This window comes from Pongo pygmaeus, chromosome 16 (assembly GCF_028885625.2).
Source record: "Pongo pygmaeus isolate AG05252 chromosome 16, NHGRI_mPonPyg2-v2.0_pri, whole genome shotgun sequence".
Taxonomy (NCBI): Eukaryota; Metazoa; Chordata; class Mammalia; order Primates; family Hominidae; genus Pongo; species Pongo pygmaeus.
In genome coordinates this window covers 64,670,815-64,697,687 of record NC_072389.2, presented here as the reverse complement: position 1 = coordinate 64,697,687, position 26,873 = coordinate 64,670,815, and the positions used below count along the sequence as shown (strand labels likewise).

Below are 26,873 nucleotides of genomic sequence, written 5' to 3'. Positions count from 1 at the left end.
AAATGGCATAAATGATGATTAGAGCTAATTATTGTCAGAATTGGGGCTGGTGTTTCTAAAATGAAACTACAGAGTTTCTTTAAATGGGGTCATCAGGTTAGGATTCAGTTGTCAAGAAAGATCAATGATTTGTGTGAACTCACAGTCTTCTCAGCTTACCTAGTAGCCAGGGGTAATATTTCACACTTAGGAGTGAATTGCATTTATATTCTTTTTTTTCATAGCTCACTCAGGATTTTTAGAAGATGAAAGAATTGAATCTTATGGCAACAAAGCCCATTTCTTCACAATGGAACTATAAATGCAGACTTAAGTAATTAATTTGTAAACCTTTGTATCTTTTTAAAACATCATCCTATCCCCAAGGCCTAACATAAGTTTTGTTTACTAAGTTAAATGATTGAATCAGTGAATGACTGAATAAATGAAAAATATAGGGTGCAGTTCAGGAAAGAAAACCACAAGAGTGTGGCGGCTATTTAAAAAATGCCATCCCTGTAATTACTGTTATTGCCAATTCCTATTTGTGTTTATGAATCCTGAGGAATTTTGGAGTGCACTACCAATAATTTGTATCTCATTACTCAAGCTAAGGGAGGGATAAATGAATCCTAAATGTAAACCTTTTACCGTCAAAATGGAAAACCTGTGTTTTTCCAGTGATGTGTCAGCAGTAGCTATTAATATTAAAATCACGAACCTACACACATACCTTTAAGAAATGGACTTGTAAAACATGTGGCTGTAATATTGACAGAGCAAGAATCTTTGGCCTCTGAATAAGCTCACTGGTCTTCATGTCTGTGATAATTTGCTATAGAGACCAGGCTTTTTTTCTGAGGATCTATCCCAGTCACTGTAGTTGTGGAAGTGGTGGTTCTTGTATAACAAAGTCATCTGAGGTAATATTTCCACACAATAACTTTTAGCAAAAAGAAAATGTTTAATGGCTATCCCAGGTGGCAGCAGATTCCCTTGTGGAAACAAGAATGGCGGGAATCAAAGGTTGAGCATAGAGAAGAACTTTCCTCTTTGTGGTTCAAGGACAGATGTTGGCAACCTCTTTGAACTGAATGGTTGGACTCCATCCTTTTCACTCATGTTGTCCTTTACCCCCAGTCCTCACCTGGATTTAAGCGATCTGGTCTAAAAGAACTCCTTCCATTTCTACCCTTTAAATAGGTTCTTATTTAATGCCACTGTAGCCAAGGAAGAGAGGGGGAACAGGATTGGAGCAGGGGTGAGGTTCACAGGCACCCTGAGGGAGGAAACCAGATGTGAACATCCCACACATAGCAGCTTTGCATATGGACAGACCGGATTTCCTTGTATGCCTCTTCCCACAGTGCTGTCTGGGCCTTTAAGAATCACCTTGACTCATAGTTCCGGTTTTCAGTTCAGCTTCTAGGAATGCATGATTTCACACCTTGTGGAGGTAGAACGCAGCATCACTGATCAGGGCGCAGCTATCGGGCAACCTCAGCCTCTTTGGAGCTCAGCAGGCTGTGAGGAAGTCATGTATCTAAGAAGCCCAAACACATGCTCCATGGCCCTTGACTGTCTGAAAAACTCAGTTTCGGAGTTTAATACATTCCCCCAGGGTACCAAATAACTAGATTTGTAAATGTAAATTTTTTCAGTCCGTTCTTAAGGTTTGATGGGGAACAGGATATTTACGTAGTCTCAAAGTATCTCACCACAAATCACTTTCCATTTATAATAGGAAAAATTACGCAGTGGGGAAATTGGAAAATACTTAACCAAATGATAAAAGTGAATATCACCTACAAATATCATGTACCTCTGGACATCATGCCCTCAGAAGGACACAAAATTATTTGCCTAGAATTCTAGCCAAAAAATGTAAAAGATGAATCTAATTATGACAAATATCAGACAAACTCAAATGGAGGGAAATTCTATAAAATAACTTGCCTGAACTGTTTAAAATGTCACCATCATAAAAGACAAAGGAAAACTCATGCCTATAATCCCAGCACTTTCAAAGGCCATGGCGGGAGGATCACTTGAGCTTAGGAGTTCAAGACCAACCTGGGAAACATAGTGAGACCTCATCTGTACTAAAATTCAAAAAAATTAGCCAAGCATGGTGGTGCACACCTGTAGTCCCAGCTACTCCGGGGCTGAGGTGGGAGGATCACTTGAGCCCAGGAGGTCGAGGCAGTAGTGAGCCCTGATCGCACCACTGTACTCCAGCCCAGGCCATGAGAGCAAGACCCTGTCTCAAAAAAATAATAAAAATTTTAAAAGCCAGACATGGTGGCTTTTTATCCCAGCAATTTGGGAGGCTGAGGCGGGCGGATCACCTGAAGTCAGGAGTTTGAGACTGGCCTGGCCAACGTGGCAAAAACCCCATCCCTACTAAAAAACAAAACAAAACAAAAAAAAAACAAAAATTAGCTGGGTGTGGTGGTGCGTACCTGTAATCCCAGCTACTCAGGAGGCTGAGGCAGGAGAATCATTTGAACCAGGAGATGGAGGTTGCAGTGAGCTGAAATCGTGCCACTGCATTCCAGCCTGGGTGACAGAGTGAGACCCTGTCTTAAAAAAAAAACAAAAACAAATTCTGACAAATGTGGCACATGATCCTGCACCAGGGGAAAAAATAAGTAATAAAGGACATTATTGGGATAATAAAATTAGAATATTGACTTGTATGAAAAGTATTCTATCAATGTTAAATTTCCTGGCCGGGCGCGGTGGCTCACGCCTGTAATCCCAGCACTTTGGGAGGCCAAGGCGGGTGGATCACGAGGTCAGGAGATTGAGACCATCCTTGCTAACATGGTGAAACCCCATCTCTACTGAAAATACAAAAAAATTAGCCGGGCATGGTGGCGGGCGCCTGTAGTCCCAGCTACTCGGGAGGCTGAGGCAGGAGAATGGCATGAACCCGGGAGGCGGAGCTTGCAGTGAGCCGACATCATGGCACTGCACTCCAGCCTAGGCGACAGAGCGAGACTCCATCTCAAAAAAAAAAAAAGTACGTGAATTCTTTGTATATTTGTGTAACTGTTATGTTGAATTTAAAAACAGATGATTTAAACAGCCCTACCTTCATTATCCTGCACTGAAACACAAAACAAACTGAAAACCCAGTTGTCTCCTTTACTCTGGGATGGATCAGCAATCACTAAAAGGACTGGAGGAGGTCTCCATCCCCTCTGCCCTTCACCCTTGCTCCAAAATCAAGTCACTCCAGTTGATGTGGACAGTGCCTGCAGAGAGACACCTACTAGCACGTCCCGACTGTGTTTCAAGGGCAATTAGGCCCAGGGAACTGCTGGGCAAATGAGCTCTTCTCCCTAGGCCTTCATGCTGGCCTGTGTTGGTAAGAGCCCCAGCTCTGCCCTGCAGAGCCAAGAATTTTCTCAGCAACAGTAATGGTGGCCGCAAATTGAGGTCAGTAGGAAAACAGATCTGTTTTGGTTTGTAATGTTGCACACAATTTGGTGAGTGAACAGAAAAGAATGTACCCCAGTGAAGGGACAGCCTGTGAACCTTGTGTTTGGTTCTGAATATCCTTATGATGCCCAGCATAGAAAACAGGAAACATCAGTTAAAATGGGAAATTGCTGTGGGCTGGATTACTGTAATTCCTTGTCTTACTTAGAAGTTGGCATGGAGCAGGGTCCTTCATCTACAGCGTGATGTCTCTTGCTTTTCTGTGCCTTGATAATTTTGCCCTTTCTTTAGGGTGGTGCATTATTAAGCTGACAGGCTTTTAGGCTGGAATTGCTACCTTTTAGTATGCTTAGAAATTGTGTTTTTAAAGAGCTGTTTGTTTTTTCCCTGTCTCTAGATTAAAAGCAGTGTAGCTCCACTGCTGGTGCTGGTTCCCTCCCTCCTCCTGCCCCCTCTTTAGGTCTAAGTAGGCGAGATTGAGCACACAGAGCAACTCACAGCTCAGCTTAATAATAACCCCACAGTAAGTGACATAGCCATTGTTACACTAGACAGATACACAGAGGTAAGTTCTCCAAAGCAGATGAGCCAGACCGGAAATTTGCACGTCAGTCCTTCCCCGTCTCTACTACTCCTTTGGGGTCCTCCAAAGGAGAAGGGGAATTTTGCCAACCTTTCCACGCTGTAACACCGAGATAATTATACCTGCTCTCCGCCCTCCTTGCAGAGTTGTTTTAGGACTCTCCTGGGATGATTAACAGCTAAGTTGTGAAACACTGGAAGCAAATGCAAGGTGGCATTATTTTCTCTCACTGGATGGGGATCTGACTACAGTAGTTGGGCCCTTTCCCTCTGGAAAGAAGACAGTTTTTCTGCATGACCTGGGCTGCACCCTCTGATGGAGATTCCATCTTGGCTGCCTGTTTCCTGTCTCTAGTGCCAAGTACTCAGCCTTGCCTTCCCGGCCCTCCTTCGGTCGGCTCTATTTTCCTACTTAACTGAGGCTACCATTTCCTCAACACAAATCCGCCTTTCTAGTCCAGTTGGTCTTTTTAGGGGGTTCTCACGTGGTGAAAAGCTCAGTGCAAACACAAGCGATGTTGTTATCCTCGTCCATGCCTTTACTCTCCTTGTTTCCCTCTCAGGAATGCCTTTTTTTCCCTCCTCTTTCCCAATTCAATGCTTAAACTTTTTTCAGTCCTAACTCAAATCTAATCTCCCTGAAGCCTCCTAGGATGACTCAACTTTTAGTGATTTGTCTCATTCATTACTTCATTGAACAGGCATTTATAAAGCCACTTATGTGCATCGCTCTTTATTAGGACAAGGAGAGTTCAGAGATGAGGAATGCCCCATCCTCAGGTCACTTACAGTTGAGAAAGGGAGGGAGAGGAGATATAAATAAGCCAACAGTGGGGGTCGGAGGACAGACAAGATTACCGATAATCCGGGAACTTGCAGGCTTTGAAGAGGTAGCATTTGCATTGGGTCTTCAAGGATGGACTATAGATTGAACATGCAGGATATTTGGTCCGGGTGGTGAGAACATCGTGAACCAAGATGCAGAGGTCGGATGTTCCATGCAAACAGCCCCAGGTAGACTGGTGGCAGGAGCATGAGGCATTGTGGGAAATAACACTGGCAAGGAGAGTGGGCTATAAGCTAGGCTAAGGAATTTGAACCTCACTGACTGGGAGGGAGGAGCTCCCCTGAGGGCAAGAGAAACCCTGGCTGTTAGGAAGAGTCAAACACCAGTCCTGTGGGGGCTGAGAATGACAGGGGCAAGGGAGCCAAGAAGGCCTGTGTTCTCCCCTGAGTTTCTGTGGCTGCCATTGACAATTGGAAGCGAGAGGGCAAAGATACTGGCATTTCCAGGACATTTTGTGGTATATGGCATGACGTGACCAAGCACAGCTATCCCTCACTATCCAAAGCTGTTTATTTCCAACTTCAATGGGGTTTGGGTAGGACATTTGGGAGTAAGGAATGCTCCTTTGTCCAAATCTATTTGAAATAGGAAGTAGTGAGATTCCAGATAAGAGGTGATTTATCAAAATTTTATACAGATCTATTTAGTTCCTGATTTGGGAGCTCAGAGAATGAGGGATATCTGCCTTTGAAGCAGCTGGCCCAGGAAAATCTGAGAGACCTCTAAGGGGCATGATCATGAAATAGAACTCACACCAAACCATCTCAGACTGTTACAGTTTGTCTAGTTGTTTAACATAAGCAGGGGTGATATAAAATGTTTAAATAGTTAGCAACATGAACACCGAACAATCAGGGTGGATGCCAGCCAGACGCTCTTTCCAGTGGGAACTGAGTATCAGTTCTGTATGTATGTCAGGGTTTCTGTTGTTATTTTGTTTTGTTTGAGACAGGGTCTTGCTCTGTTGCCCAGGCTGGAATGCAGTGGTACAATCATGGCTCACTGCAGCTTTGACTTCTCAGGCTCAAGCATTTCTCCACCTCAGCTTCCCAAGTAGCAGGGACCACAGGCATGCGTCACCCATGCCTGGCTAACTTTTGTATTTTTAGTAGAGACAGGGTTTCACCATGTTCCCCAGGCTAGTCTCAAACTCCTAGGCTCAAGTGATCCACCCACTTCAACCTCTCAAAGTGCTGGGATTACAGGTGTGAGCCACCACAGCTGGCCCATATTTCAGGATTTTTTGTTTTGTTTTGTTTTGTTTTTGCTAAATCAGATGAAAAAACTTTTGAGGGCTTCATTTACCTTTTCTGAATTCACTGTGATGCCTAAAACAACACTGTGCATATGTTAGGGGCTTAATATTTTAGATTCATCTGAATTTCATTAGCTTTATACATATTTTTTAATTTCACAAAAATTATTTATTTTATTTTGGTTTTTTTAGAGGGAGTCTCACTCTGTCACCCAGGCTGGAGTGCAGTGGTATGATCTTGGCTCACTGCAACCTCCACCTCGCAGGTTTAAGCGATTCTCCTGCCTTGGTCTCCCAAGTAGCTGGGATTACAGGTGCCTGCCACCACGCCTGGCTAATTTTTGTATTTTTAGTAGAGATGGGGTTTCACCATGTTGGCCAGGCTGAACTCAAGTTAATAATAATGCCAACGTTATGGACTGTTGGGACAATTGAATGAATTAGTATAAGTAAAGTGCTTAGAATGTTGCTTGGCAGATAGTGAACCCTCAATAAACTTAACTGGGAGGGGGTTTCATTCTAAGCCAGTGTGCCTTCCATCTGGTAGATTGGGGTGATTGTCCGTTGCCCTTCTTTTCCTAGCAGAATAAAAAGGGTGCCTTGCTGAATTCTAAACTGTTTTCTCCCACTCAGTGCAGACTTATTCCTTACCTGTGGCGTTCGGACCATTGGTACCCCATGCCTCCCTGCTCAACTCCAGAAAAGTGGCTTCCCCAGCCCAGTACACAGGACATATGAGCCGAGGCCTCCCCTTTGTCTACAAACTCCCATTTGCCTGCCACCTCCAATCCTATGGGATAGATCCCCCCGACACTTTATACAACAAGGTCACCTCTCAAGCTCTGGCTTGTAGAAATTCAGTCCCTTCTTTGGCAATGTGGATGCCTGAAGTAGTAGATAGTGGGCTATGTTCAGATAAGAAAAGACCCCCTAAATGGGTGGACCCATGCCCATTTCGCGGTCTTGTTTGTAGCTGTAGTACTGTCGCAGTTCAGTTGAGATTTTCATCACACTGGTCAGGAAATTCATAGTGAAGGTTACTACAGCAACCTTAACTCTGCTCTGGAAAGCATAGCCCTTACAATGGGGCCTTTCAGAGGCTGGCCCTGAAGCTAGGCAGTGATTCAGTCTATTCAGAACACAATGGGGCAAACCAGAATAGAAAGGAACTGCACATTGTTTTAGGCCTCCCATTGCCATCTGTAGCATTTCGCGTTGTTGTCCATCCTTGCGGCCAACATGAGTTTTAGTTTCTCTAGTAACGCACTTTAAATTTCAGAACTCATATGCCTGCCAGTCGTAGTACATTTCATGGGAGTTGAAATAGTAATAATAATTCTGTAATGTTGTACAAACTCACAGCCAGAAGGTGCTGCAGAAACACGTGTAGGAAAAGGTGGATTAAGGCTTTTCATTTGGAGACAAGGGAAACACCCATTGGGTGTGTTTGAAACAAAATTGATGAATTTGCCTTGAAATCCTGTAAAACTGTCATAGATTTTTTTCTTTAAAAAGAATGAAATCTTTAAATGACCAGTAAAATGAAATCACCCCTTGCCTTTATCCACAGCCACTCAAAACAAATCCACTCACCAAACAAAATTTACTTAACAATGGGATCTGAATGGTTTACTTACATTTTTAAATCTAGGGAGTGTTAGGCAGATTTTTAAAAAGCTGAATTTAGCTATTTAGCATGTGAACTATAGTTATACTAAGCAAAAGAGCTGTGGTTTCCTTAGAATGGGAGTTGGAAGGAAACTTTTTTTTCTTATTTTTTTTTTCCTTTAGAGCATTTATGGTATTTGATTTATTCATACTGCTTGCCCTGTGATCAAACAACTTTTCTTTGTTGTATACTTAGATCCCTAGGGTTGTTTTATTTCCTTCCCTTCTTTAATGTTTCCCTCATGTTTAATTTAAATCATTTGCTTTTTATCTTCCTCGGCATCTCAAGCTATTTCTCTTTTTGTTAATCTTTGTTCTCTCTCTCTCTTTTTTTTTTTTTTTTAGTATTTTTAGTGGAGACGGGATTTCACCATGTTGGCCAGGCTAATCTCAAACTCCTGATCTCAGGTGATCCACACGCCTTGACCTCCCAAAGTGCTGGGATTACAGGTGTGAGCCACCGCACCTGGCCACCTTTGTTCTCTTTTTGCTGCACTGAATTTAAAAAATAAATAAAAAATAATTGAAATGTGCTTTTTTTTGTTTGTTTTAGTGCAAAGCTAGCAGCTACTTCTGTATCTTAAACACACCAGCCTCTAACAAACACCAACAAACAATCCGTGAAACCTTTTCCTTTTAACTCCGGTGAACTCAAGAATTGACATGTAGTCACAGCCAGGTATCTTTGGGTGTTGGTTATTTGATTAGAAGGTAATAATGTGTTTTTGGTTCAACTCCAAGGAAAGGAAGGGGTCACAGACCAGCAAAGAATATCAGAAGTGCTGATGCTGCTTTTCTTCATATTTTGGGTCTCTGGGCTCAGGTAGAAAGAGACTTTTGTGCACTTGGGAGCAGAGTATCATACAAATCCTTTCAGCATTTTTGCAACCAGAAACCATGCAAATGTTTTTGCAAATATGCTTGTGGTCTTGCTGGCAGTTTGTGAGCACAACGCTCTGTTTGAGGTGGTGATGTTGACTTCTATTTCCTATTCACTGTCCTGCCCCAAATCGAGCATACTGTTTTGTACATAACTGTGTGAGCACACTCTTTTCTACCTAATGCGGAGAGCGGGTATCAGTTAGTCTCTGTTCCTTGCATAAAATGATTTTTACTATTACTGCTTTGAGATAATTTGTGTGTTTATCCCAGCGCCTTTGACTCTCATTCCTGTCAGTACAGCAAGGGAACCCAGCATTTACTACCAGCTCTGACTTTGCAGGGTTGAGAGTGGCATGCTGTTTGACTTTGGAAACTATGTTAAAAATTCTTCCAGTGGATCCCTAGCTGGGACTGTTTTGGCAGTTGATGTCTATCTTGCCTACTTTTTCTGAGGATTTCTGAGAGGTTATTTTTAACATATTCGAGTTGTCTGATTGTGCCGAGGCACCTTTGTCACAAAAGAAAGTCACAGTCTATTCCCTCTGCAAAATTTTTGAATGAGAAGCCCGTTGTTACTGAACACTAGGCATGGGGAGTCTGACTTTGAAGCTGGCTACGAGGCATGCTTTCAACGAGACAAAGCAGAGGCCCAAAGATGTCACAGGGTGGCTCCAAAGCTCTGATCTCAGCTTTGCTGAGGCATCTTCTGTGCCCATGATCTTTCTAAGAGTCAATCATTCAAGGTACCCAAAATGTCCCTCTGTTTAGAAAGGGTAGCTCTGTTCCGTAGCCAAGGTAACACTTCATCCAGTTTACCACTGTGGGATCTAAAGGCAGCTTCAAGGGTTGCATATGAAACCTGGCTCTCAGAGGACATCTCCCTTGAGATATTTTCACCGAGTGGGGAATCCGTTTCTTCTGTGTTCTACCGTAGCCTTAATAGAAGCTGTCAGGTTTCTAAAGCCACCAAACCAATACAAATCTGGATTCCATGATGCACACACTCTGTCACCAAGTTTTTCATCTGTTAAATGGGGATCACAGTACCTCCCTGTTTCTGAATTCTTTTGAAACCAAATGAAACAATGTACACAAAGCACCTAACATAGCATTGGGCATATAGTTGGTGCTCAAGAAAAGTGATGCCCATTCCCCATTCCACAAACATTGTGGGGCACACTTCTTGATGTGGGTTGCCCTTTTGATGCCATATTATATTTCACAGATACAATGAGAAGTAAATATTCTTGGAGAAGGAAATCCAAAAATTTCCTTGGATTTTCTAGGGAGTTGTGAGTTTTAAACTGGTGTGACCCAACCATGACCATAATCACATCAGACATGGGCAGCTTGTGTTTTGCTTTCAATTTTAGTGATTCTGGCAGGAGAGAGTTACTGGCAGAAGGAACACCTTGAAATGCTACAGCCAGAGATCTTTAACTAGATGACAGCTTTCTAATTTCTGCTGGCATTGCCCCTCATCTTCTGGAGATTGCCTTTTTCCTTTCCGTCTGTCTTGTTTCTAGATTTCAAGCCAATGCCTTAACTCTTACTTTCTCCCCATAAACAGAGACCTGTGTCTTGGGTGGATGACAAGGGGTTCTGGGAAAGAGATCTCCAAAGTGGGGTCTATGCACTTTTGTGTGCAAGGTAACTCACTGGAAAGAAAATATTAAAACCTAATTTGTATTTATCTTTACATTAAAAACTAAGATGAAATTAAGCTGCTCCCATATTTAATATTTGGATGGACCCCAGTCTCCTCATGCAGTTTGATTGCCAGAGGGTCAAGGCTCACAAATGGTATTACTTATTATTTGAGAAATTCAAATTATGTAAATGCCTGGATTCAGCTGATTATTTTATGGTAAGCATCCAAAATAGTGCCTTATTTTTCTTCCCAGAAACAAAAAACTTTCGGTACAGGTTTGCTCAGGAGGGACTGGAAGCAGAGAGCTGCACAGTGCTGGGCTGGGAGTCAGAGGCCCCGAGTTCTAGTCCTGGTTCCAGTCCAGGATGGCCCCGTGGACACATCCTTTCACCTCTCTGGCCCTCAGGTCCCTCATCTGTAAAGTAAAAGTTTTGGACTGCTTAATCGATAGGCCAGGCCCCTTCCAGCTACAATATTTTAGGGTTTTGAATGTAAATATGTAAGTATTCTGCCCCTTCCTTATCCCTCCCACTTTGTTGTTTGTTTAAACACCTTAATTTTTTGCCTACAAGGCATCAGTCTGTTGCTCAAATGGTCTTTGTCACTGGCTTCCATTTTGGTTAGCCTGCTGAACTCCCCATGTGTCTTCTTTGCAGCTACCATCTGTCTTCTTCTTTTCTGTGGCGGATCCCTATTCTCAGAGAATCCCATATTCAAATGACTCACATTTATAGTGTCCAATTATACATCACTTGAGCATCATGAAACTTTAAAAGTTCTATATTTAGCTCAATCCTGTCCCTCCTATTATCTTATTAGCCAGAAGAGATGACAGTACCCAGTCTCTTTCTTGAAATATCATACATCCAATCAGAGCTATATTAGTGGCTAGTAGTATCCCAGTTCACTTATTAATAACTAATGCAAAACTTTACTTAGCTGGTACTGTGAGCTTGGGTAATATGAAATCTCTATGCGTTATCTCTTTTAATGTACTCAAAAGCACTGAATGGGGCTGGGTATGGCAGCTCACACCTGTAATCCCAACACTTTGAGAGGCCAAGGCAGGAAGATCGCTTGAACTCAGGAGTTCGAGACCATCCTGGGCAACATAGTGAGACCCCCCCATCCCTACAAAAAATAAAGAAATTAGCCAGACATGGTGGCACACACCTGTAGTCCCAGCTACTCAGTAGGCCGAAGCAGAAGAATCACTTGAGCCCAGGAGGTCCAGGCTGCGGTGAGCTGTGATTGCACCACTGCACTCCAGCCTGGGTGACAGAGTGAGACCCTGTCTCAAAAAAACAAAAAAAAGATTAATAAAAAAAAAGTAATAGAATTATTTGCCCAATATTTGGTGGGTCGGTGAGTGACAGTGGTAGTAGTAGTGGGGATTGAGTCAAGGAATAACTGTTTGCAAAGTGAGAACTGTAAGGAGTGCCTCTGCCCACCATGCAGTTCAAATCCCATCAGGAACATGGCAGCCTTGCTGAGCGCCTTCGCCCCACATCATTGATTGTCATGTATTTGTATGACTATCATCTACTTTACAAGTTTTCATTTGACAATAACTTATAATCATTCATTCACTCATTTTCTGATCCACTCCTTCTAGTTGTGGGTTGCAGGTGGCCAGAGTCTATCCCGGCAGCTCAGGGAGCGTTGCAGGAACCGGGCCTGGACAGGACGCCATCCTATCTTAGGGTGCTCACACAATCCCCCACACTCACTCAGACTGAGACCATGTCACCACCCCAATTTACTCAGTGCGCATGTCTTTGGGATGTGGGAGGAAACCCTCACAGACATGGGGAAAGCATGCAGACTCCTCACTGGCAGGACCGGGAATCCATTTTTCTTCCTCATTATCATTATCACAAAATGGCATCATTCGAGGACCTGCTGTATTGGCTTGCTGTTGAACCTTTAATAAAGATCTAAGCTGATCAAAGGAAGGCAGAGTCTACCAGTTTGTGGCCACCCTAGAAGCATACAACAGTGAGGGTCCTGGTAAGATCAGTGAAGCTGTGCTGATCTTCCAAATTGGTTTTTATTGCAAATTCATTCCAGAGTTTGTGGATTGAACTTGGGGCTGGAGAGGTGGCAGCAACTGCAGGTAGCCCTCAGAAAGTCTGTAGGGAAGGACACATCAATAGAAGATAAGGCTCCCATCTCTGCATGCTGCAGTGCTTGCCTTCTGCAAACTGGGCTTGTGGTTTGGGTGTGATGGTTCTGAGAGACAAGCCCCTAGCAGGCCCATTAGAAGACAATGCCTCACTTCATGTCTATCATAGGACTTTTAGTTGAATTATCAAGCTTGTTCTTAATTTTCCCCACCCCTTCTAAGTTTCCCAAGCCCCCAACCCTGTTTTTAATCCCACTCCTAAAGTCTAAGGTATGAATCAGAAGAAACGGCAAGATAGCCCTGCGTCCTCTGTCAGGTGATAGAAGGGAGTGAGAGGATGAACTTGTTTATGATCACACATTGAGCGGCCCTGAGCCTGCAGGACCCTTGATGACACTGATCTGCTATGTGGATTAGTGGCTGCTCTTGTGGCTTCTCCCTGAGATGTGCCCACAGGACTCTCATCTGTGCCACCCATCAACCAGCTGTGGTCTGAGATCTCTGTTTGTAAACACGTCTCACTGATACCCTAAAGGCCGCTAGACCAATGCCCTTATGGTTATATTTTGCCCCAAGGGGGACATGGCAGCAGTGTGCCGTAGATCAGAGCAGATCAGGCAAGCCAAGGGTCCAGAAGTGACCATGCCAGAAACAGGCATTCCTCACTTCTGTTTTTGGTTCAGCGTTGGCTAGTGGTTGTTCAGGGAATGCTCCTCGCCCCTGAGCTTGGCTTTTTTTCCTGGACTCGGTATCCCTATAGCAAACCCACAACAAAGGCTATGCCCACATCAAGACACCCCTGATCACATCCAGACCCTTCCCCCGCTTAGCACGTCCAGACACAGTACCCCTAAGTGAGAGATGATACACCAACACCTTACCTGTGTCACCGCTCCTTAAAATCCAACTCTTTATACTCTTGTGGAGTTTCCACGTTGGCTTTTAAAAGACAGAGATGAGAAAATAATTTCATCAACCTTATAAAACTTTTAAAAATTGAGTTCTTATTCAGATATGCCCCAAACATTTTTCAGAAAAATAAGGCAATCTGAGAAAACCGTAACGTGTGAGTAGTTGGTTAACTCATATCAGCATACCTCCAGCATTTTGCATGACTTATAAATAATGTGTATTTTGCAAGCAGTATAGGAGAGATTCTTCCAAGGATAGGAAGTCCTGACTTTTTGTCAGGTTGATATCAACTCTGCCACAGCCTGCTGATGACTCTTTGCATATTTTTCTTTTTCTCAGAATAGCATTTAAATTAAGGTTTCTTTCTTCCATGGTACAGGGTGATAGTTCATATTATGTCACAAGAAATTGTTCAGTTACCTCCCTGTCTCTATTTATATGCACAGCTGCTGGTATTTCTAGCTAGTCTCCCTGCCTCATTACCTTGGCTTCGTAATTCAATTAGAAAAACGTATTGAGCAGCTACTACTTCAGAGACTATCATTTTCAAACCACAAATTAGGACACAGAGCCTGGTAGGATTTTTGACTTATGAATCTATTAGGCCGGTGCCATTAATGGCAAAAACCTCAATTACTTTTGTGCCGACCTGTATGATTAATAAAAATCTTAATGGACATGCACACACTAATTTGGTATGCATTTAATAGACTGACTTAATTTTTTCTTTTATTTTCTTTTGCTTAAAAATTTTTTTCACTTTTATTTTTAAAATTCATTTCAGCTAATTAATTAATTAATTTTATTTTTTATTTTTTTTAAAGACAATGTCTGGTCGGGCGTGGTGGCTCACGCCTGTAATCCCAGCACTTGAGGAGGCCGAGGTGGGTGGATCACTTGAGGTCAGGAGTTCAAGGTCGGGAGTTCTCTACTAAAAATACAGAATAAAGAATTAGCTGGGCGTGGTGGCAGGCGCCTTCTGTAAGCCCAGCTACTCCGGGGGCTGAGGCAGGAGAATGGCGTGAAGCCGGGGGACGGAGGTTGCAGTGAGCCAAGATTGCGCCTCTGCATTCCAGCCTGGGTGACAGAGCGCCAGACTCCGTCTCAAAAAAAAAAAAAAAAGAGACAGTGTCTTGCTATGTTGCCCAGGCTGTTCTCAAACTCCTGGCCTTAAGTGATCTTTCTGTCTTAGCCTCCGCTGAGATTAAGGACATGAACCGCCACACCTTGCAAGATTGCTTTAAAACTGTAAATAATAAAATTCTGTGAAACTGGCCTTGCCCAAGGCACAGAGGCATGTGAGAGGTAGAGCTTGTACCCAAGTCTGTTGATTTTAATCAGTTGCTAGATTAGGAAGAAAAGTTACGTTCCTGAATCTTATTACCGAATGTCTAAGAGCTTTGCACTTAAAAACAAGAGTGGTGATGTGGAAGCGCTCTTAAGGGACTGTTAAATGCTTGATGTATATGGCATGCTAGCAGAGCCACAGCTGAAAAGACAGGGACTAACATCAGTGTGACTCTTTTGTCGTTTGTTTGATTAAAATATAATCAGAGCAGAAGTGAAATGAGCATTTGTCATATTAAGGAATCTCAAGCATTTGATTCATATTATTCTGTAGCTTGAAATGTCTTTACCTCGCTAATGATGTGGGGAAGATTAGCCTGTTATTCTGTTTAAAAAGTTAATCATCCAGGCTGGGCACGGTGGCTCACACCTATAATCCCAGCACTTTGGGAGGCTGAGGCAGGAGGATTGCTCAAGCCCAAGAGTTTGAGACCAGCCTGGGCAACACAGTGGGACCCTGTCTCTACAAAAAAAAAAAAAAATTTATTTTTGGTAGAGAAACACAGCCAGGTATGGTGGTGCACACCTGTAGCCCTGGCTACTAGGGAAGCTGAGGAGGGAGGATTAATTGAGCCCTGGAGGTTGAGGCCGCAGTGGGCTATGTTTGCGCCACAGCACTCTAGCCTGGGTGACAAAGTGAGACCCTGTCTCAAAAAAATAAAAATAAAAATAAAATAGTAATCATTCAGCCTTAAATGTCTGTTACTCTTAACTGGACTACTTACATGGTTAAGAGAAGGAGAACTGTTTTTAGGGGCAATATCTCTTCCCTTTGATCTCCTGAGTTGGGGGCAAATAGGAACGCTTTGGAAACTTATTTCTTCCTTGGAGCGGACTCTGGGTCCAGGACTCCCATTTGCCCCACAATAGCTGCTGCCACAGTGCCCCTGTGTACCTACAGCAAACATGTTGTGAGGTGAGCCAATGTAGCCTGGAATTTATCCACCCAGCTAGTACAGATTGGGCACTCCCATGCCCCAGGCACCACCCTGCTGGGGACATGGCAGGGGGCAGACATCATCCCAAGGCTGACTCCAGGGCACGGAACTTCCTCTGTCTTATGCAAGGCTGTGCAGAGCCAGGCTGCTCCGTGGGCTCCTAGCTGCAGGGCTTTGTACCGGGTATTCTGTTTACCACGTGGTGTACTTCTTTTTCTTCTGTAAAAAAAGGATAATACAAGTACTTGGTGGTGTCATTGGGCAGATGAAAGAAGTTGATACATGACACATAGTAAACATGCAATAAAGCAGTTACTATGAACTTTAGAATTATTGCTGTTTCCAACTGCTGTTATTTTATTATGAGAGGCAGTAGGTACAGTGTTTAAGGGCAGAGATTTGGAGCAGACTGCCTGGGTTTGAAGCCCAGCTGTGGGAGCTGAGCAAGTTACTTAACCTGTCTGTGCTTCATTCAGTTTCCTGCCTCGTGAAGTTGTAAGGATTAGATAAGTTATATGTAAAATATTTAGAGCAGTGCTTGGTATGTAATAAGAATTAGCTGTTATGTGAGAATAATAATAATGTATTTCATTCATTCAACAAATACTTGGGGGCTGCCCATGCCATGCATCATGGCACTCTACTAGGTCTTGGGGCAGAATGGTGAATAAGACTTGGTCCCAGGGGTCAGTTTAATCGGGGAGCCAGGCACTCAGGTAGTGCTGTTAGAGCAGGCTTCTTAGCAAGATGATGCCTGACCTGTGCTGGGTAAGAGTTTAGTAGGCATAGATTTGGGGTTGGGGTAAGGAGGAGTTCATAGAAGAATACCCTAAGCTGGGGGACAGTGGAAATGTAGGTACTGAAGATCCCACCTCACACACACACTCTGGAAAAACAGAAACAAAGCACAGCATGGTATGCACAGAAAATGGTGTGGGAACCTCAAAACGGAGAAAGCAGGGGTTAGAGATGGACAAGGACAGGTCAGGGAAGCCTCGCTAAGATATGCACTTCACATGCATGCACAGTTACCTTGAGGGGTTCCAGACCAGGCTTGTGAAGGCAGCCACTGTCCTCTGACTGCCCGTCTTCCTGGGATGAGGGCAACCAGAGTCCTTTTCGTGCCTTGGAGGACGGATGCCCTGAGCATCTGAGAGAGCCTGGGCTGCCCAGGCCTTTCCCTTTCCCCTTTCCCCTTTCCCCTCCCTGCCCTTCCCCCTCCCCCTCCCCCATTCCCTTCCCTTCTCTTTTTTTTTCTTTTCTTTGTCTTGTTCTGTCACCCAGGCTGTAGTGCAGTGACGCAGTCACGGCTCACTGCAGCCTCGACCTCCTGGGCTTAAGCGATCCTCCTGCCTCCAGCTCTCGAGAGTAGCCTGGACCACAGCCATGTGCCACCCTGTCCAGCTAATGTTTTGATCTTGTGTAGAGATGGGGTCTTGCTATGTTGTCCAGGCTGGTCTCTTAACTCCTGGGCTCAAGCAGTCCTCCCTCCTTGGCCTCCCAAACTGCTGGGATTATAGGCATGAGCCACCACACCCAGTCTTCAAAGGGGCTTTTGGTGAGGATCAGAGATAGGAGCCACCATTCTAGGGTTCCTGGAGTTTGTGAGGGAAAGAGGACAGAACCATTCTGGTAATGCTTACAGGAAGCACTTTCTGAGAGAGAAAGAATAAAAAGCAGGTGCCCAAGAGAATTTCCTGCTCAGCCTCAAGACAAGCCCTGACCCTGGGGACTACTGACATGTCCCACCTGTGGCTCGGAGGGTTTTCTGAGGTAGGAGGTCTAGATAGAGCAGGGGGCTTGGGAGCCCTGATGGAAAGTGCAGGGAATTCAGAACACGAACACAGGGTAGGTTCTACTTGTGAGAACAAAACCTAGGCTCTCATGTGCAAACTAAAAGGGAAATCTGGTCTTACCATGCGAGATTTTCCACAGCAGAGTAAAATGCATTTGGGAAATAGAACAGAAGTTGTTTAAATTCCCTATGGCTAGACTTGAAATTGACAAGAAAAGGCCCAATAGGGAATGCCAGTTTGTCTCCAGGTGTGGAACATGGCACCAAGGTAGACCTTAACATCGGTATGTACAACCCCACATTGGTGTACTTTACAATATTTGTCTTTTTCTTTTCCTTTTTTTTTTTTTAAACAGGGTCTTGCTTTGTCACCAGGCTGGAGTGCAGTGGTGCAATCATAGCTTACTGCAGCCTTGAACTCCTGGGCTCAAGCAATCCTCCCACCTTTGCTTCCCAAAGCCCTGGGATTACAGGCATGAGCCACCGCGCCTGGCTTACAACATTTGTCTTCGTAGCTATTTTTACACGTTGAAGAAACAAAACTAGCACACCAAACTGGTGGATTTTATGAAGATTGTTGTGTAGGTTTAATCAAAATGATTAAGGACAGTTTATAGAAAAATTCGAAGCAAGTGCTGTGGAACGTGGATATAGGAAACTTGTTAAAATAGTTGAAAATGACTGAGGTTTAGGAAAGATTGCAATATGGTGTGGTGTATGTCAGAAAAGTCATGGGGGCCGGGCGCGGTGGCTCACGCCTGTAATCCTAACCCTCTGGGAGGCCAAGGCGGGCAGATCACCTGAGGTCAGGAGTTTGAGACCAGCCTGGCCAACATAGTGAAACCCTGTCTCTACTGAAAATACAAAAATAAGCTGGGTGTGGTAGCGCACGCCTGTAGTCCCAGATATTCGGGAGACTGAGGCAGGAGAATCGCTTGAACCAGGGAGGTGGAGGTTGCAGTGAGCCAAGATCACGCCATTGCACTCCAGCCTAGGTGACAGAGCGAGAATCTTTCTCAAAAAAAAAAAAAAGAAAAAAGAAAAAAAAAGGAAAAGTCATGGGGAAAGTCAGACATCATAGTAATCCCAGGGCAGACATATCGCATGGAGGGTGGGACACCTTTCTGCTTCAAATGGGGTTAATATTGAAAGAACCTGTAGACTGAAAGAGATATAAACTTGAACATGTCTTTACAAAGCAAAGAGGAAATTACGTGAAGACCTTGCTTTGAGAGCTGTGGTCTGGTGATGGGTGGCTTCTCTTGGGCAGCTTGTCATCCAGGACCCGTGTCCTCATCCTGTAGTGGGTTGGAGGTGGGGATGGGGGAGGGGGTGGCAGCTACAAAAATTTCCACAACAAAACCTCTAAAACTGGGTGATCATCAACCTCACCAGTAAAGCCACTACACAGTTCCTGACGTGAGATTAGTATTTGGTACAATGCTTCCCGAATAATCAAAATTTTTATAATATTTTTTCATCTGTGATGATATTAAACAGTGATATTTGAAGAGTACCTGGCCCTTAGTAAATGTCATGTGCCATAATTCATCACACCTAAGATGCTACTGGTTATAAAAGGAGCATCATTATTTTATTTACAGTATTGAAAAATAAAAAAACACTGCCAGTTAAGCTATAACACATCATTAATTATAAGACATCCTTTTTTTTTTTTTTTTTTTTTTTTTTTTGAGATGGACTTTCGCTCTTGTTGCTCAGGCTAGAGTGCAATGGCACGATCTCAGCTCACTGCAACCTCTGCCTCCCAGGTTCAAGCAATTCTCCTGACTCAGCCTCTGGAGTAGCTGAGACCACGTCCAGCTAATTTTGTATTTTTAGCAGGGACGGGGTTTCACAATGTTGACCAGGCTGGTCTTGAACTCCTGACCTCAAGTGATCTGCCCACCTTGGCCTCCCAAAGTGCTGGGATTACAGGCATGAGCTGCAGCGCCCAGCTGATTATATAAGACATCCTAATTTCAGAATGTGAAAATGTGAAAAAAAATGCATCTTAGAGTTGATGGAATACATTAACTGTTCATTTACAACATCTTATCTTTGAACTGTTGATTGATATAGAAAATGATCCTTTTGAGATTGACATTTCAGGCAGAGAAAGTAAAAGAAAGCTGTTGTGTCTCTTCTTTCTGGGAGCCTATTGTTAAAAAAAAGTTTGCTGTATCTGCAAGCTGGAATAAACAAAAAGAATTGGAGACTGAGTTGACATGAAATAATAAAAAATATGGAAAACAGTGTCAGACATTTATATATTTCATTCTGCTTAGCAACACTTTCACATCCATTATCTTATTTAATCTAATTTTTTTCACAGTGAAAACAGCTCTATGTGTGTATATTTTATATATACATACTCAGAAAAATAAAACCATACAGAAAGTACACTTAGAGATAAACAACCACAACATTTTAACAACTGTATTATTGTACAGCGATAGTGCATATAAATACTATCATATGTTCAATCAAAACAAAATTGGGGCTCCTTACCATCCCTTGTTATTTTTAACAAACCTTTTTTTTCCTCCCCCTTTTAACCCACTCAACCAATGTTGCTAGCTTGGTGTGCACCTTCCATGCACTGGATCATGTCATCATGTAAAACCAACACTACCCCTAAAAGGATTGGGGGTGGTTTGATGGTCAGTCTTATTTGATCTTCCCAGTGGCCCAGGGGGCAGTGTAGTGTTATGAACCCCTTTTTGCTGAGGAGGGGACAGGCTTCGAGAGGTTGAATGATTTGTGTGACACCCTATGGCTAAGTGGCACAGGGTCTTGGCTGGGAGGGCTAGTCTTTGAGAGTTGTCCTTGGCTTTTTTTCAGATCAAGTTGGTCACAGATACAACCTAGCAGCCTGAGACAGTCCAAGTTTATGCCTGTTCCTCCAGCTTTATTATTAACAACACTCTTTTCTGCATCAAAAGTGTCCTGGGCTGAATGATACATTATATGTTTGCTCTAGTGGTGGAACACTTCTCCAGTGGGGGCCAACTCTTCTAGGAAGGTTGAGTCCAGGCGCTACCGACTAAGAGATCACTGGACACACAGTAGACCTGGAGCCAGTGTCTCCACTTGGACTTAACGATGATATTGGAAGTGAGCTTTGGTATAGCAGAAAGAGCAGAGAAAAGGAAGTCAGAAATCCCTGTGTCAAGTCTCAGGGATGAAAGGAGACCACGTATGTGAAAATGCTACACAAATAATGAATCTGTGGTATGGTCACATATATTTAAATGGATGAAACTTTATGAATAAGCACATACTCCATATTCATTGAGTATTCCCTGCCCCGAGCCTCATATGCCAACCCCTCAGTACACTTTAACACCCACTCCAAGCAAAGGCAACGTGGTACATTGTGACCTCAGGCTTCAGTTTCTCCATTTGTAAAATAGTGCAGAAATTATAATACTTGTGTCTTGCAAGTGTTGTGAGAATTAAATGAGATAATTATGTAAAAAGCATTGGCACGTATTTCTGGTTTCAGTAAATGTTCCAATTATCTAGGGGTGTAAGGGGATGAGAGTGGTTTGTTGGCTACTGACTACCCTGTCCTCCATGCACTGTTTCAGAAACACTTTTTCCTCATATTGTACTCTGTGCACTGAAGTCCAGCACACACATATTTGCTTCAGAGACACATCTTCCCATCACCAAAATATTAGGGGTTTAAATTTCATAAAGTTGAAATAAAGTGCAAGCCCAATGCTGGTTTGTAGACCAGTTTGCAAGCCCAGTGCCTTGTATGTAGCAGACAGACAAATATTTTTGGTTGATTTTTCATCATTTGCAATGGAAATAAATGTTTCAGTCCAGTAAAATGGCAGAAATGTAGAAGGTGAAATTCCAGAATGTCTTAAAATTAAAAGACCAAAGTGTAATAGGTAGTCCCTTTCCCGTTATTACTCACAGAGACAGAAAAATCCCATTACAAAACAAGCTCAGTTTGATTGCAGGCCAGAGTATTACCCATTGTCCATTGTTCACCGTAAGAATACGGTTTATCTGCTTCTCAGGGTGATCTACTTATAACACTGGGGGCATTCTAGTCCCAGATTTTCTGAAATCAGATCTGCTGTCCTGTTGTGCTCATGGGCCAACTAAATGGCCCAGACATGATACTATCTTATTGTCCAGACAGCATCTTCCAATCACCTTTCAAACCTGGACTTAGCATAGAATCCAGTCTTAGGACAGTCCTGGCTTTTGACTTGGAGAGCCTGGTCAGTGCCCAACAGCAACCCAGAAAATGCTCAATTATATTGATGTTTCTATTTATTTTAAGATTTTACTAACACATGCTTATAATTAAAAAATGTAAACTGTACAGAGAGGTCTACAATGGAAAATAAAAGTTACATTTCTCCTAAAACTCCAGGTCTTCTCCCCAAAAGTACCAACAAAACAATTATAGCACACATGCCGTTTTAAAAAAATTACACAAATTCAATAATTCTATATTTATTCCACATATTGACTACTCTTTCAATGAAGCAGTATCTTGACGCTCTTTCCATATCAGGACATGCAAGTTCCTTTAATGACTGCAAAGTACTCCTTTGCAGAGCATTCTGTATTCTAATCAGTCCCTTAATGATGCTTCTGTTTCCCTATTACAAACTTTGCTACGGTGAACAACCTTGCACATGTATCTTTTGCAGGAGTATCTTGAGGTAGTTTCCTAAAAAATACAGTTGCTGGCTCAAAGAGGATGAGGCTTTGATTTTTTTTTTTTTTTTTTTTTTTGAGACGGAGTCTTGCTCTGTTGCCAGGCTGGAGTGCAGTGGCCCGATTCTGCAACCTCCGCCTCCCGGGTTCAAGCAGTTCTCCTGCCTCAGCCTCCCGAGTAGCCGGGACTACAGGCTCATGCCACCATGCCCAGCTAAATTTTGTATTTTTAGTAGAAACGGGGTTTCACTATGTTGGCTGGGATGGTCTTGATCTCTTGAGCTTGTGATCCGCCCACCTTGGCCTCCCAAAGTTCTGGGATGACAGGCATGAGCCACCGTGCCTGGCCCAGACTTTGATTTTTATTTGGTTAGCTATGTTTATATATTGGTCTGTGTGTCTAAAATTTCAATACCGATTTCCAATTTGCTACCTAAAAATACTGTGCAGTATACTCTTTGTAGAAGTTTGTAAGAGTATTGATGGTCACCTCCTCCCCACTGCCCTGTACGGGGTGGGGGCCTTGTTGTATTTACACAACACATTTAATTGTCTCCCTTTTCTGGGCATTTGAAGGCATTTGAAGATGGTAGTTACCCAGTATATGGGTAACTCCTCCTTTCTCCCAGATGAATCGAAGAACAGTGCTCCCTCGGACACTAATGAAGTGTTCGCAGAACACTGGCTGCTGTGTGGGGCCAGGCCTACCCTGGGGCTGTCTCCTGGGCAATGAAGGTGGACTTTGAGGAGAGAATAATCCTTCCTGTGTATGCTGACTCACCTTTGCTCTTCGTGGTCCCCGCCCTGGTAAACAGACACCAGTCAGTGAGGTTCCACCTTTAAAAAAATCAGTCAGGGAATCACCCAGCTGAGGTTCCCAGCCTCAAGGCCAAGTTCTTCCTCTGTGCGAGGGACTCTGGTGTTTGGGTTCCACCTCTTAAATGTTAGCAACAAACCAGGCTATTATGTGGATAGGGGCGTACCCTACTTTCCAGAACTTGCACATGAATCAACTGCTTTTTAATAAACTACGTCATCCTTAGAAACTGAATGTGGATCTGAGAGTGTCTGCACTCAATCTCTATCTAATGGAAATCTCTCCGTCATAATTTGTAGGAAGTGTCAGGGATAAAAGTAACTTTTTCATTATTGTTATTATTACGTTCATGTCGTAGCTGGCACGCCCGCCACTGCCCTCCTCCCTTTGTACAGTGTGCTGCGCTCACCAGGGGCTGCTGGAAAATGCAATACCTTGCTGAGTAGCCACCTGTTTAAAATGGTACCATTTGTAGTGGGGGAAGCAAAAGGGAATTACTCAAAAATGAAGCTCGCCTGAGAGTCGTGAGGTAGTAGCCCAATAAACAATGCCTTTGCCCTCTGAAGAGAATGGCTGCCCTCACACTGATGAGGAACCATCTCTGCTGCCCCTCTCCCAGCACACATGGCAGGCAAACCTGCCCCTGCCTCTCAGCAGGGGTAGAGGAAGAAATGAGAGGCAAAACAGGTGCGAAGGGTTAGTTGCTCCAGAGCCCTGATGCGTATTCTCACAATTCTAGGGCTGTAGTTAGTGTCTTAGAACAACTTTCAGCCTCTGGAAACTTTCAGCCTCCTAGAGCGTAGGATAGTGCGTGGTAACAATGCCCCGCCACACTGCCCACATAACTCCTGGGATTCAGCGGCTGTGTGCAGAGGCCATGTGCCTCTGGACAAGTCACACTAGTACTAAATTCTGTTGTCCCCTACCCAGCAACAGAATATGGTTTTTGTTTCACTGTGGGGAACTTTTCAGCTTCCCAGGCTGGGCTGAGGGCCTGCACATCCGTGTTTGGTTTCCAGCTTTCCTGATAACCATATCACCCTCTGCTAAAGCTTCCCAGCTCAGCCCTAGCCCAGCTTTCATTGATCCACCTTGACCTTGATGATCTGGGCAGGTCAGGTTCTCCCAAAGGCTCTGAGTTGCTCCCACCTCCAGGTTCTTTCCTCTCTCCCTTTGCCTCATCTGGGTGGGTTTTTAGGGGAGTGGGGAGAAGAAACCCATAGTGAGGAGTGGTCACTAAAGACAGAAGTTATCATTAGAAAACCCTGGGCAGTTTACAGTTTTTTCAGCAGTAAAATAGAGATAGTAATACATAGTATGGAGGGATGGTTGTGAAGGTTGAATGAGTTCACATATGTAACTATAATTGCCTGGCAGAGGGAGGGAGAGACGGGGAAGGGAGACAGGGAGGGAGGGCGGAAGAAAGAGAGAGGGAGAGGGAGAGAGAGAGAGACAGAAACTGATATGTGACCTATGGGATATAAAAAACGTATCAAATCAAAAATAACTTTGGTCTTTTAGTCTTTAATGCTAAGAGGAGGTGGTCATGAATAAAAATTGTATGTCTTTTTAATGATACATTTGGTTTTGGAGACAGTCTGTCATTCCGTTGTCATGTTAAACTTAATGGGTAGAAATATCCAATCAGTCAGTCATTCATGTATGAGACTGTGAAGAAACCACGTTTGGATGCGTCCATAGTCATCGAATCTTTGGTTCACATCTTGGCTTTTGCTAGTTACTAGTTGGGAGATCTCATTTTCCTCCTATGTGGCATGGGAATGTTAACCCCTCTCTCCTAGGATTGCTTGCATTAGTAAGTAGAACACCCTCCACAAATCAAATAACTAATTCCTTTGCGTATTGTAACCACTGTCGCCTTGTTATAGATAGCAGACTGGAAAATGAGTCCTCTTCGAGCATTAGAGACTGGGGCTAGGAATCTTCAGTGTCGAGTGATATTTGGAACTATGAGAATCAATGAACTCTACTGTGAGTGCTTTTCTGCTAGGAAATAACTACCATGAGAAAAAGGAGGAAACAGCCTCTGAGGTGGGGCAGTCAGGAATGTGTCTCTGTGCACTGAGACAGGGAAAGACCGATGGGTTTGATACTGAGACAAACTTCGGTTACGCTAGGAAGGCAGTTTCTTTGGATCAATACAAACATACACACCATGACACAGAGCTTCTCTGTTTCTTGTCCTTTATAGAAGTTGAATAAGTACTTATTAACAGCCCTTGTGTTTTGTTCAACTCTGCTTCCATTTTTAGATGTCTATGGGGGTTAAAAACCAACCAACCAATCTGCAGGTTGGTTACTCTGGGACCCTAGTTTTCTGTGCAGAGTAACCGTAGGTGCCCAGAAAGCTGGAAAAGGTGGGGAGGTGAGGGGAGCAGGAATCACTGGGAATTATCTGGCTGGAAGTAGACCATGGGCATTCAATGGAAATCTAGTGAGTCATGCTGTGGCCAGTTCTTTTTTTCTCTTTCTGCTTTGCCACAAGAAGAAGAAGGAGTGGTGAGGTCTGAGGTAATTTTGTAGAATTGATGCTGCGTGTGGTTCTGAGAATGCCAGATATAAAGAGTTTCCTTCTGCAAGACAGCATGGGTGGCAAGCCTTCCAGAATCCCTTTCCAGAGCAGGAGCCCATGACACTGTACACTTTTCCTGTGGTAGTTCCTTCTTGGCTGGTTTTAAAAGATGGCTTTTCCCAGAGCTTCTTAGAACTTGCTCTTAGCAAAGGATCTGTGTTTCCCATAGAAAAAAAAGTAAACCATTTAATGAATTTTTAAAATAAAATTTGAAATGGCTTCCATCTTGTTTCTTCTCATCTTCTCCTCTCAAAAAGCCTCCTTTTCCCTTTTTTCATCCTAGTTTTGATGTCTGAGCAGTTGGCCTTTCTAGATACCCTTATTTAGAATTTTTCTCTCCTTCATTCGAAGTCCCCCAAGCAGTGAGCAGGGAGGGAGCAGGGGCGAGTCTCACCCAGTTCAGTGCCCACTGCACTTACCCATTGGCGACACTCCCAGTAGAATGCAAGCATTTGAAGGTAAGGGAGGATCTTCCAATATTGTCATGTAATATTTGCCATTACTTCATATTTATTAGCTTTTTTGCTGATAAGTGTAGATTATAATGAATGTCCTTCCTCCTCTGGTCTCCTCCGGCAAATTCTAAATATCTTAGACCTACTTCAAATGGCTCCTTTTCTGGGAAGTCATTTCTTCTGCCTCTCCCAGGACAAAGTGGCCTACCCTCCACTCCTGGAACACCCATTTTGTGTGTGTTTATGTTGACTGTTATTGACGCATGAATCACTTTGTTCCATCATTATCTAGGTGTCCTTCAAGGGACTTTGAACTGCCCAAGTGCTCAGCTCCCCAAGTGCTCATGAGTCACTTTGTCCCATCATTATCTAGGTGTCTTCATAGGACTTTAAGCTCCCCAAGTGTGCCATAAGAACTTGGCACATAGCTGAACACATGAGGGACCCCACTACAGAAATGCCAAATGAAAGGAAGCCCTGCAGTCCACAGAGTGTTCAGAGGCCGCCCCTGGTGTGAAGCTGAAAAATCCCAGACGTAGATGAGGGCCACAGCTTCATCTACCCAAGGGGGCCATGCGGGGATGAGGCCCTCCTCTCCTGGGTGTGTTCCGTGATCTCGTTTCGTCTGTCCTGTCCACATGCTCGTTATTAGAGCAGTAATCAGTCATAAAAATGTAGCCTATCTTTTGAATATGGCAAGCCAGTATTACACGTATGACAGTGATAAGTTTATGAAGGGAAAGTAATTTAGATGACTTGAGAAATTATGACCGTGTGACATAGCCTTTGTGTGATACATATTCTTTCCACTTCTGGATTCTGTCGTGTAATTTGCAAAACGAGACTAGAAAGTTTCTATGTCGTTGCTTATTTTCACTGACAAATTCAGTA

The 26,873-nt window shown here is 43.6% G+C and overlaps 1 protein-coding gene across 1 annotated transcript in view; it reads left to right on the top strand.

Annotated features, from left to right (window-relative positions):
• The window catches only part of MYO1E (myosin IE), a 238,128-nt gene that overhangs the window by 72,923 nt on the left and 138,332 nt on the right, over positions 1 to 26,873 (top strand). The window lies entirely within an intron of this gene.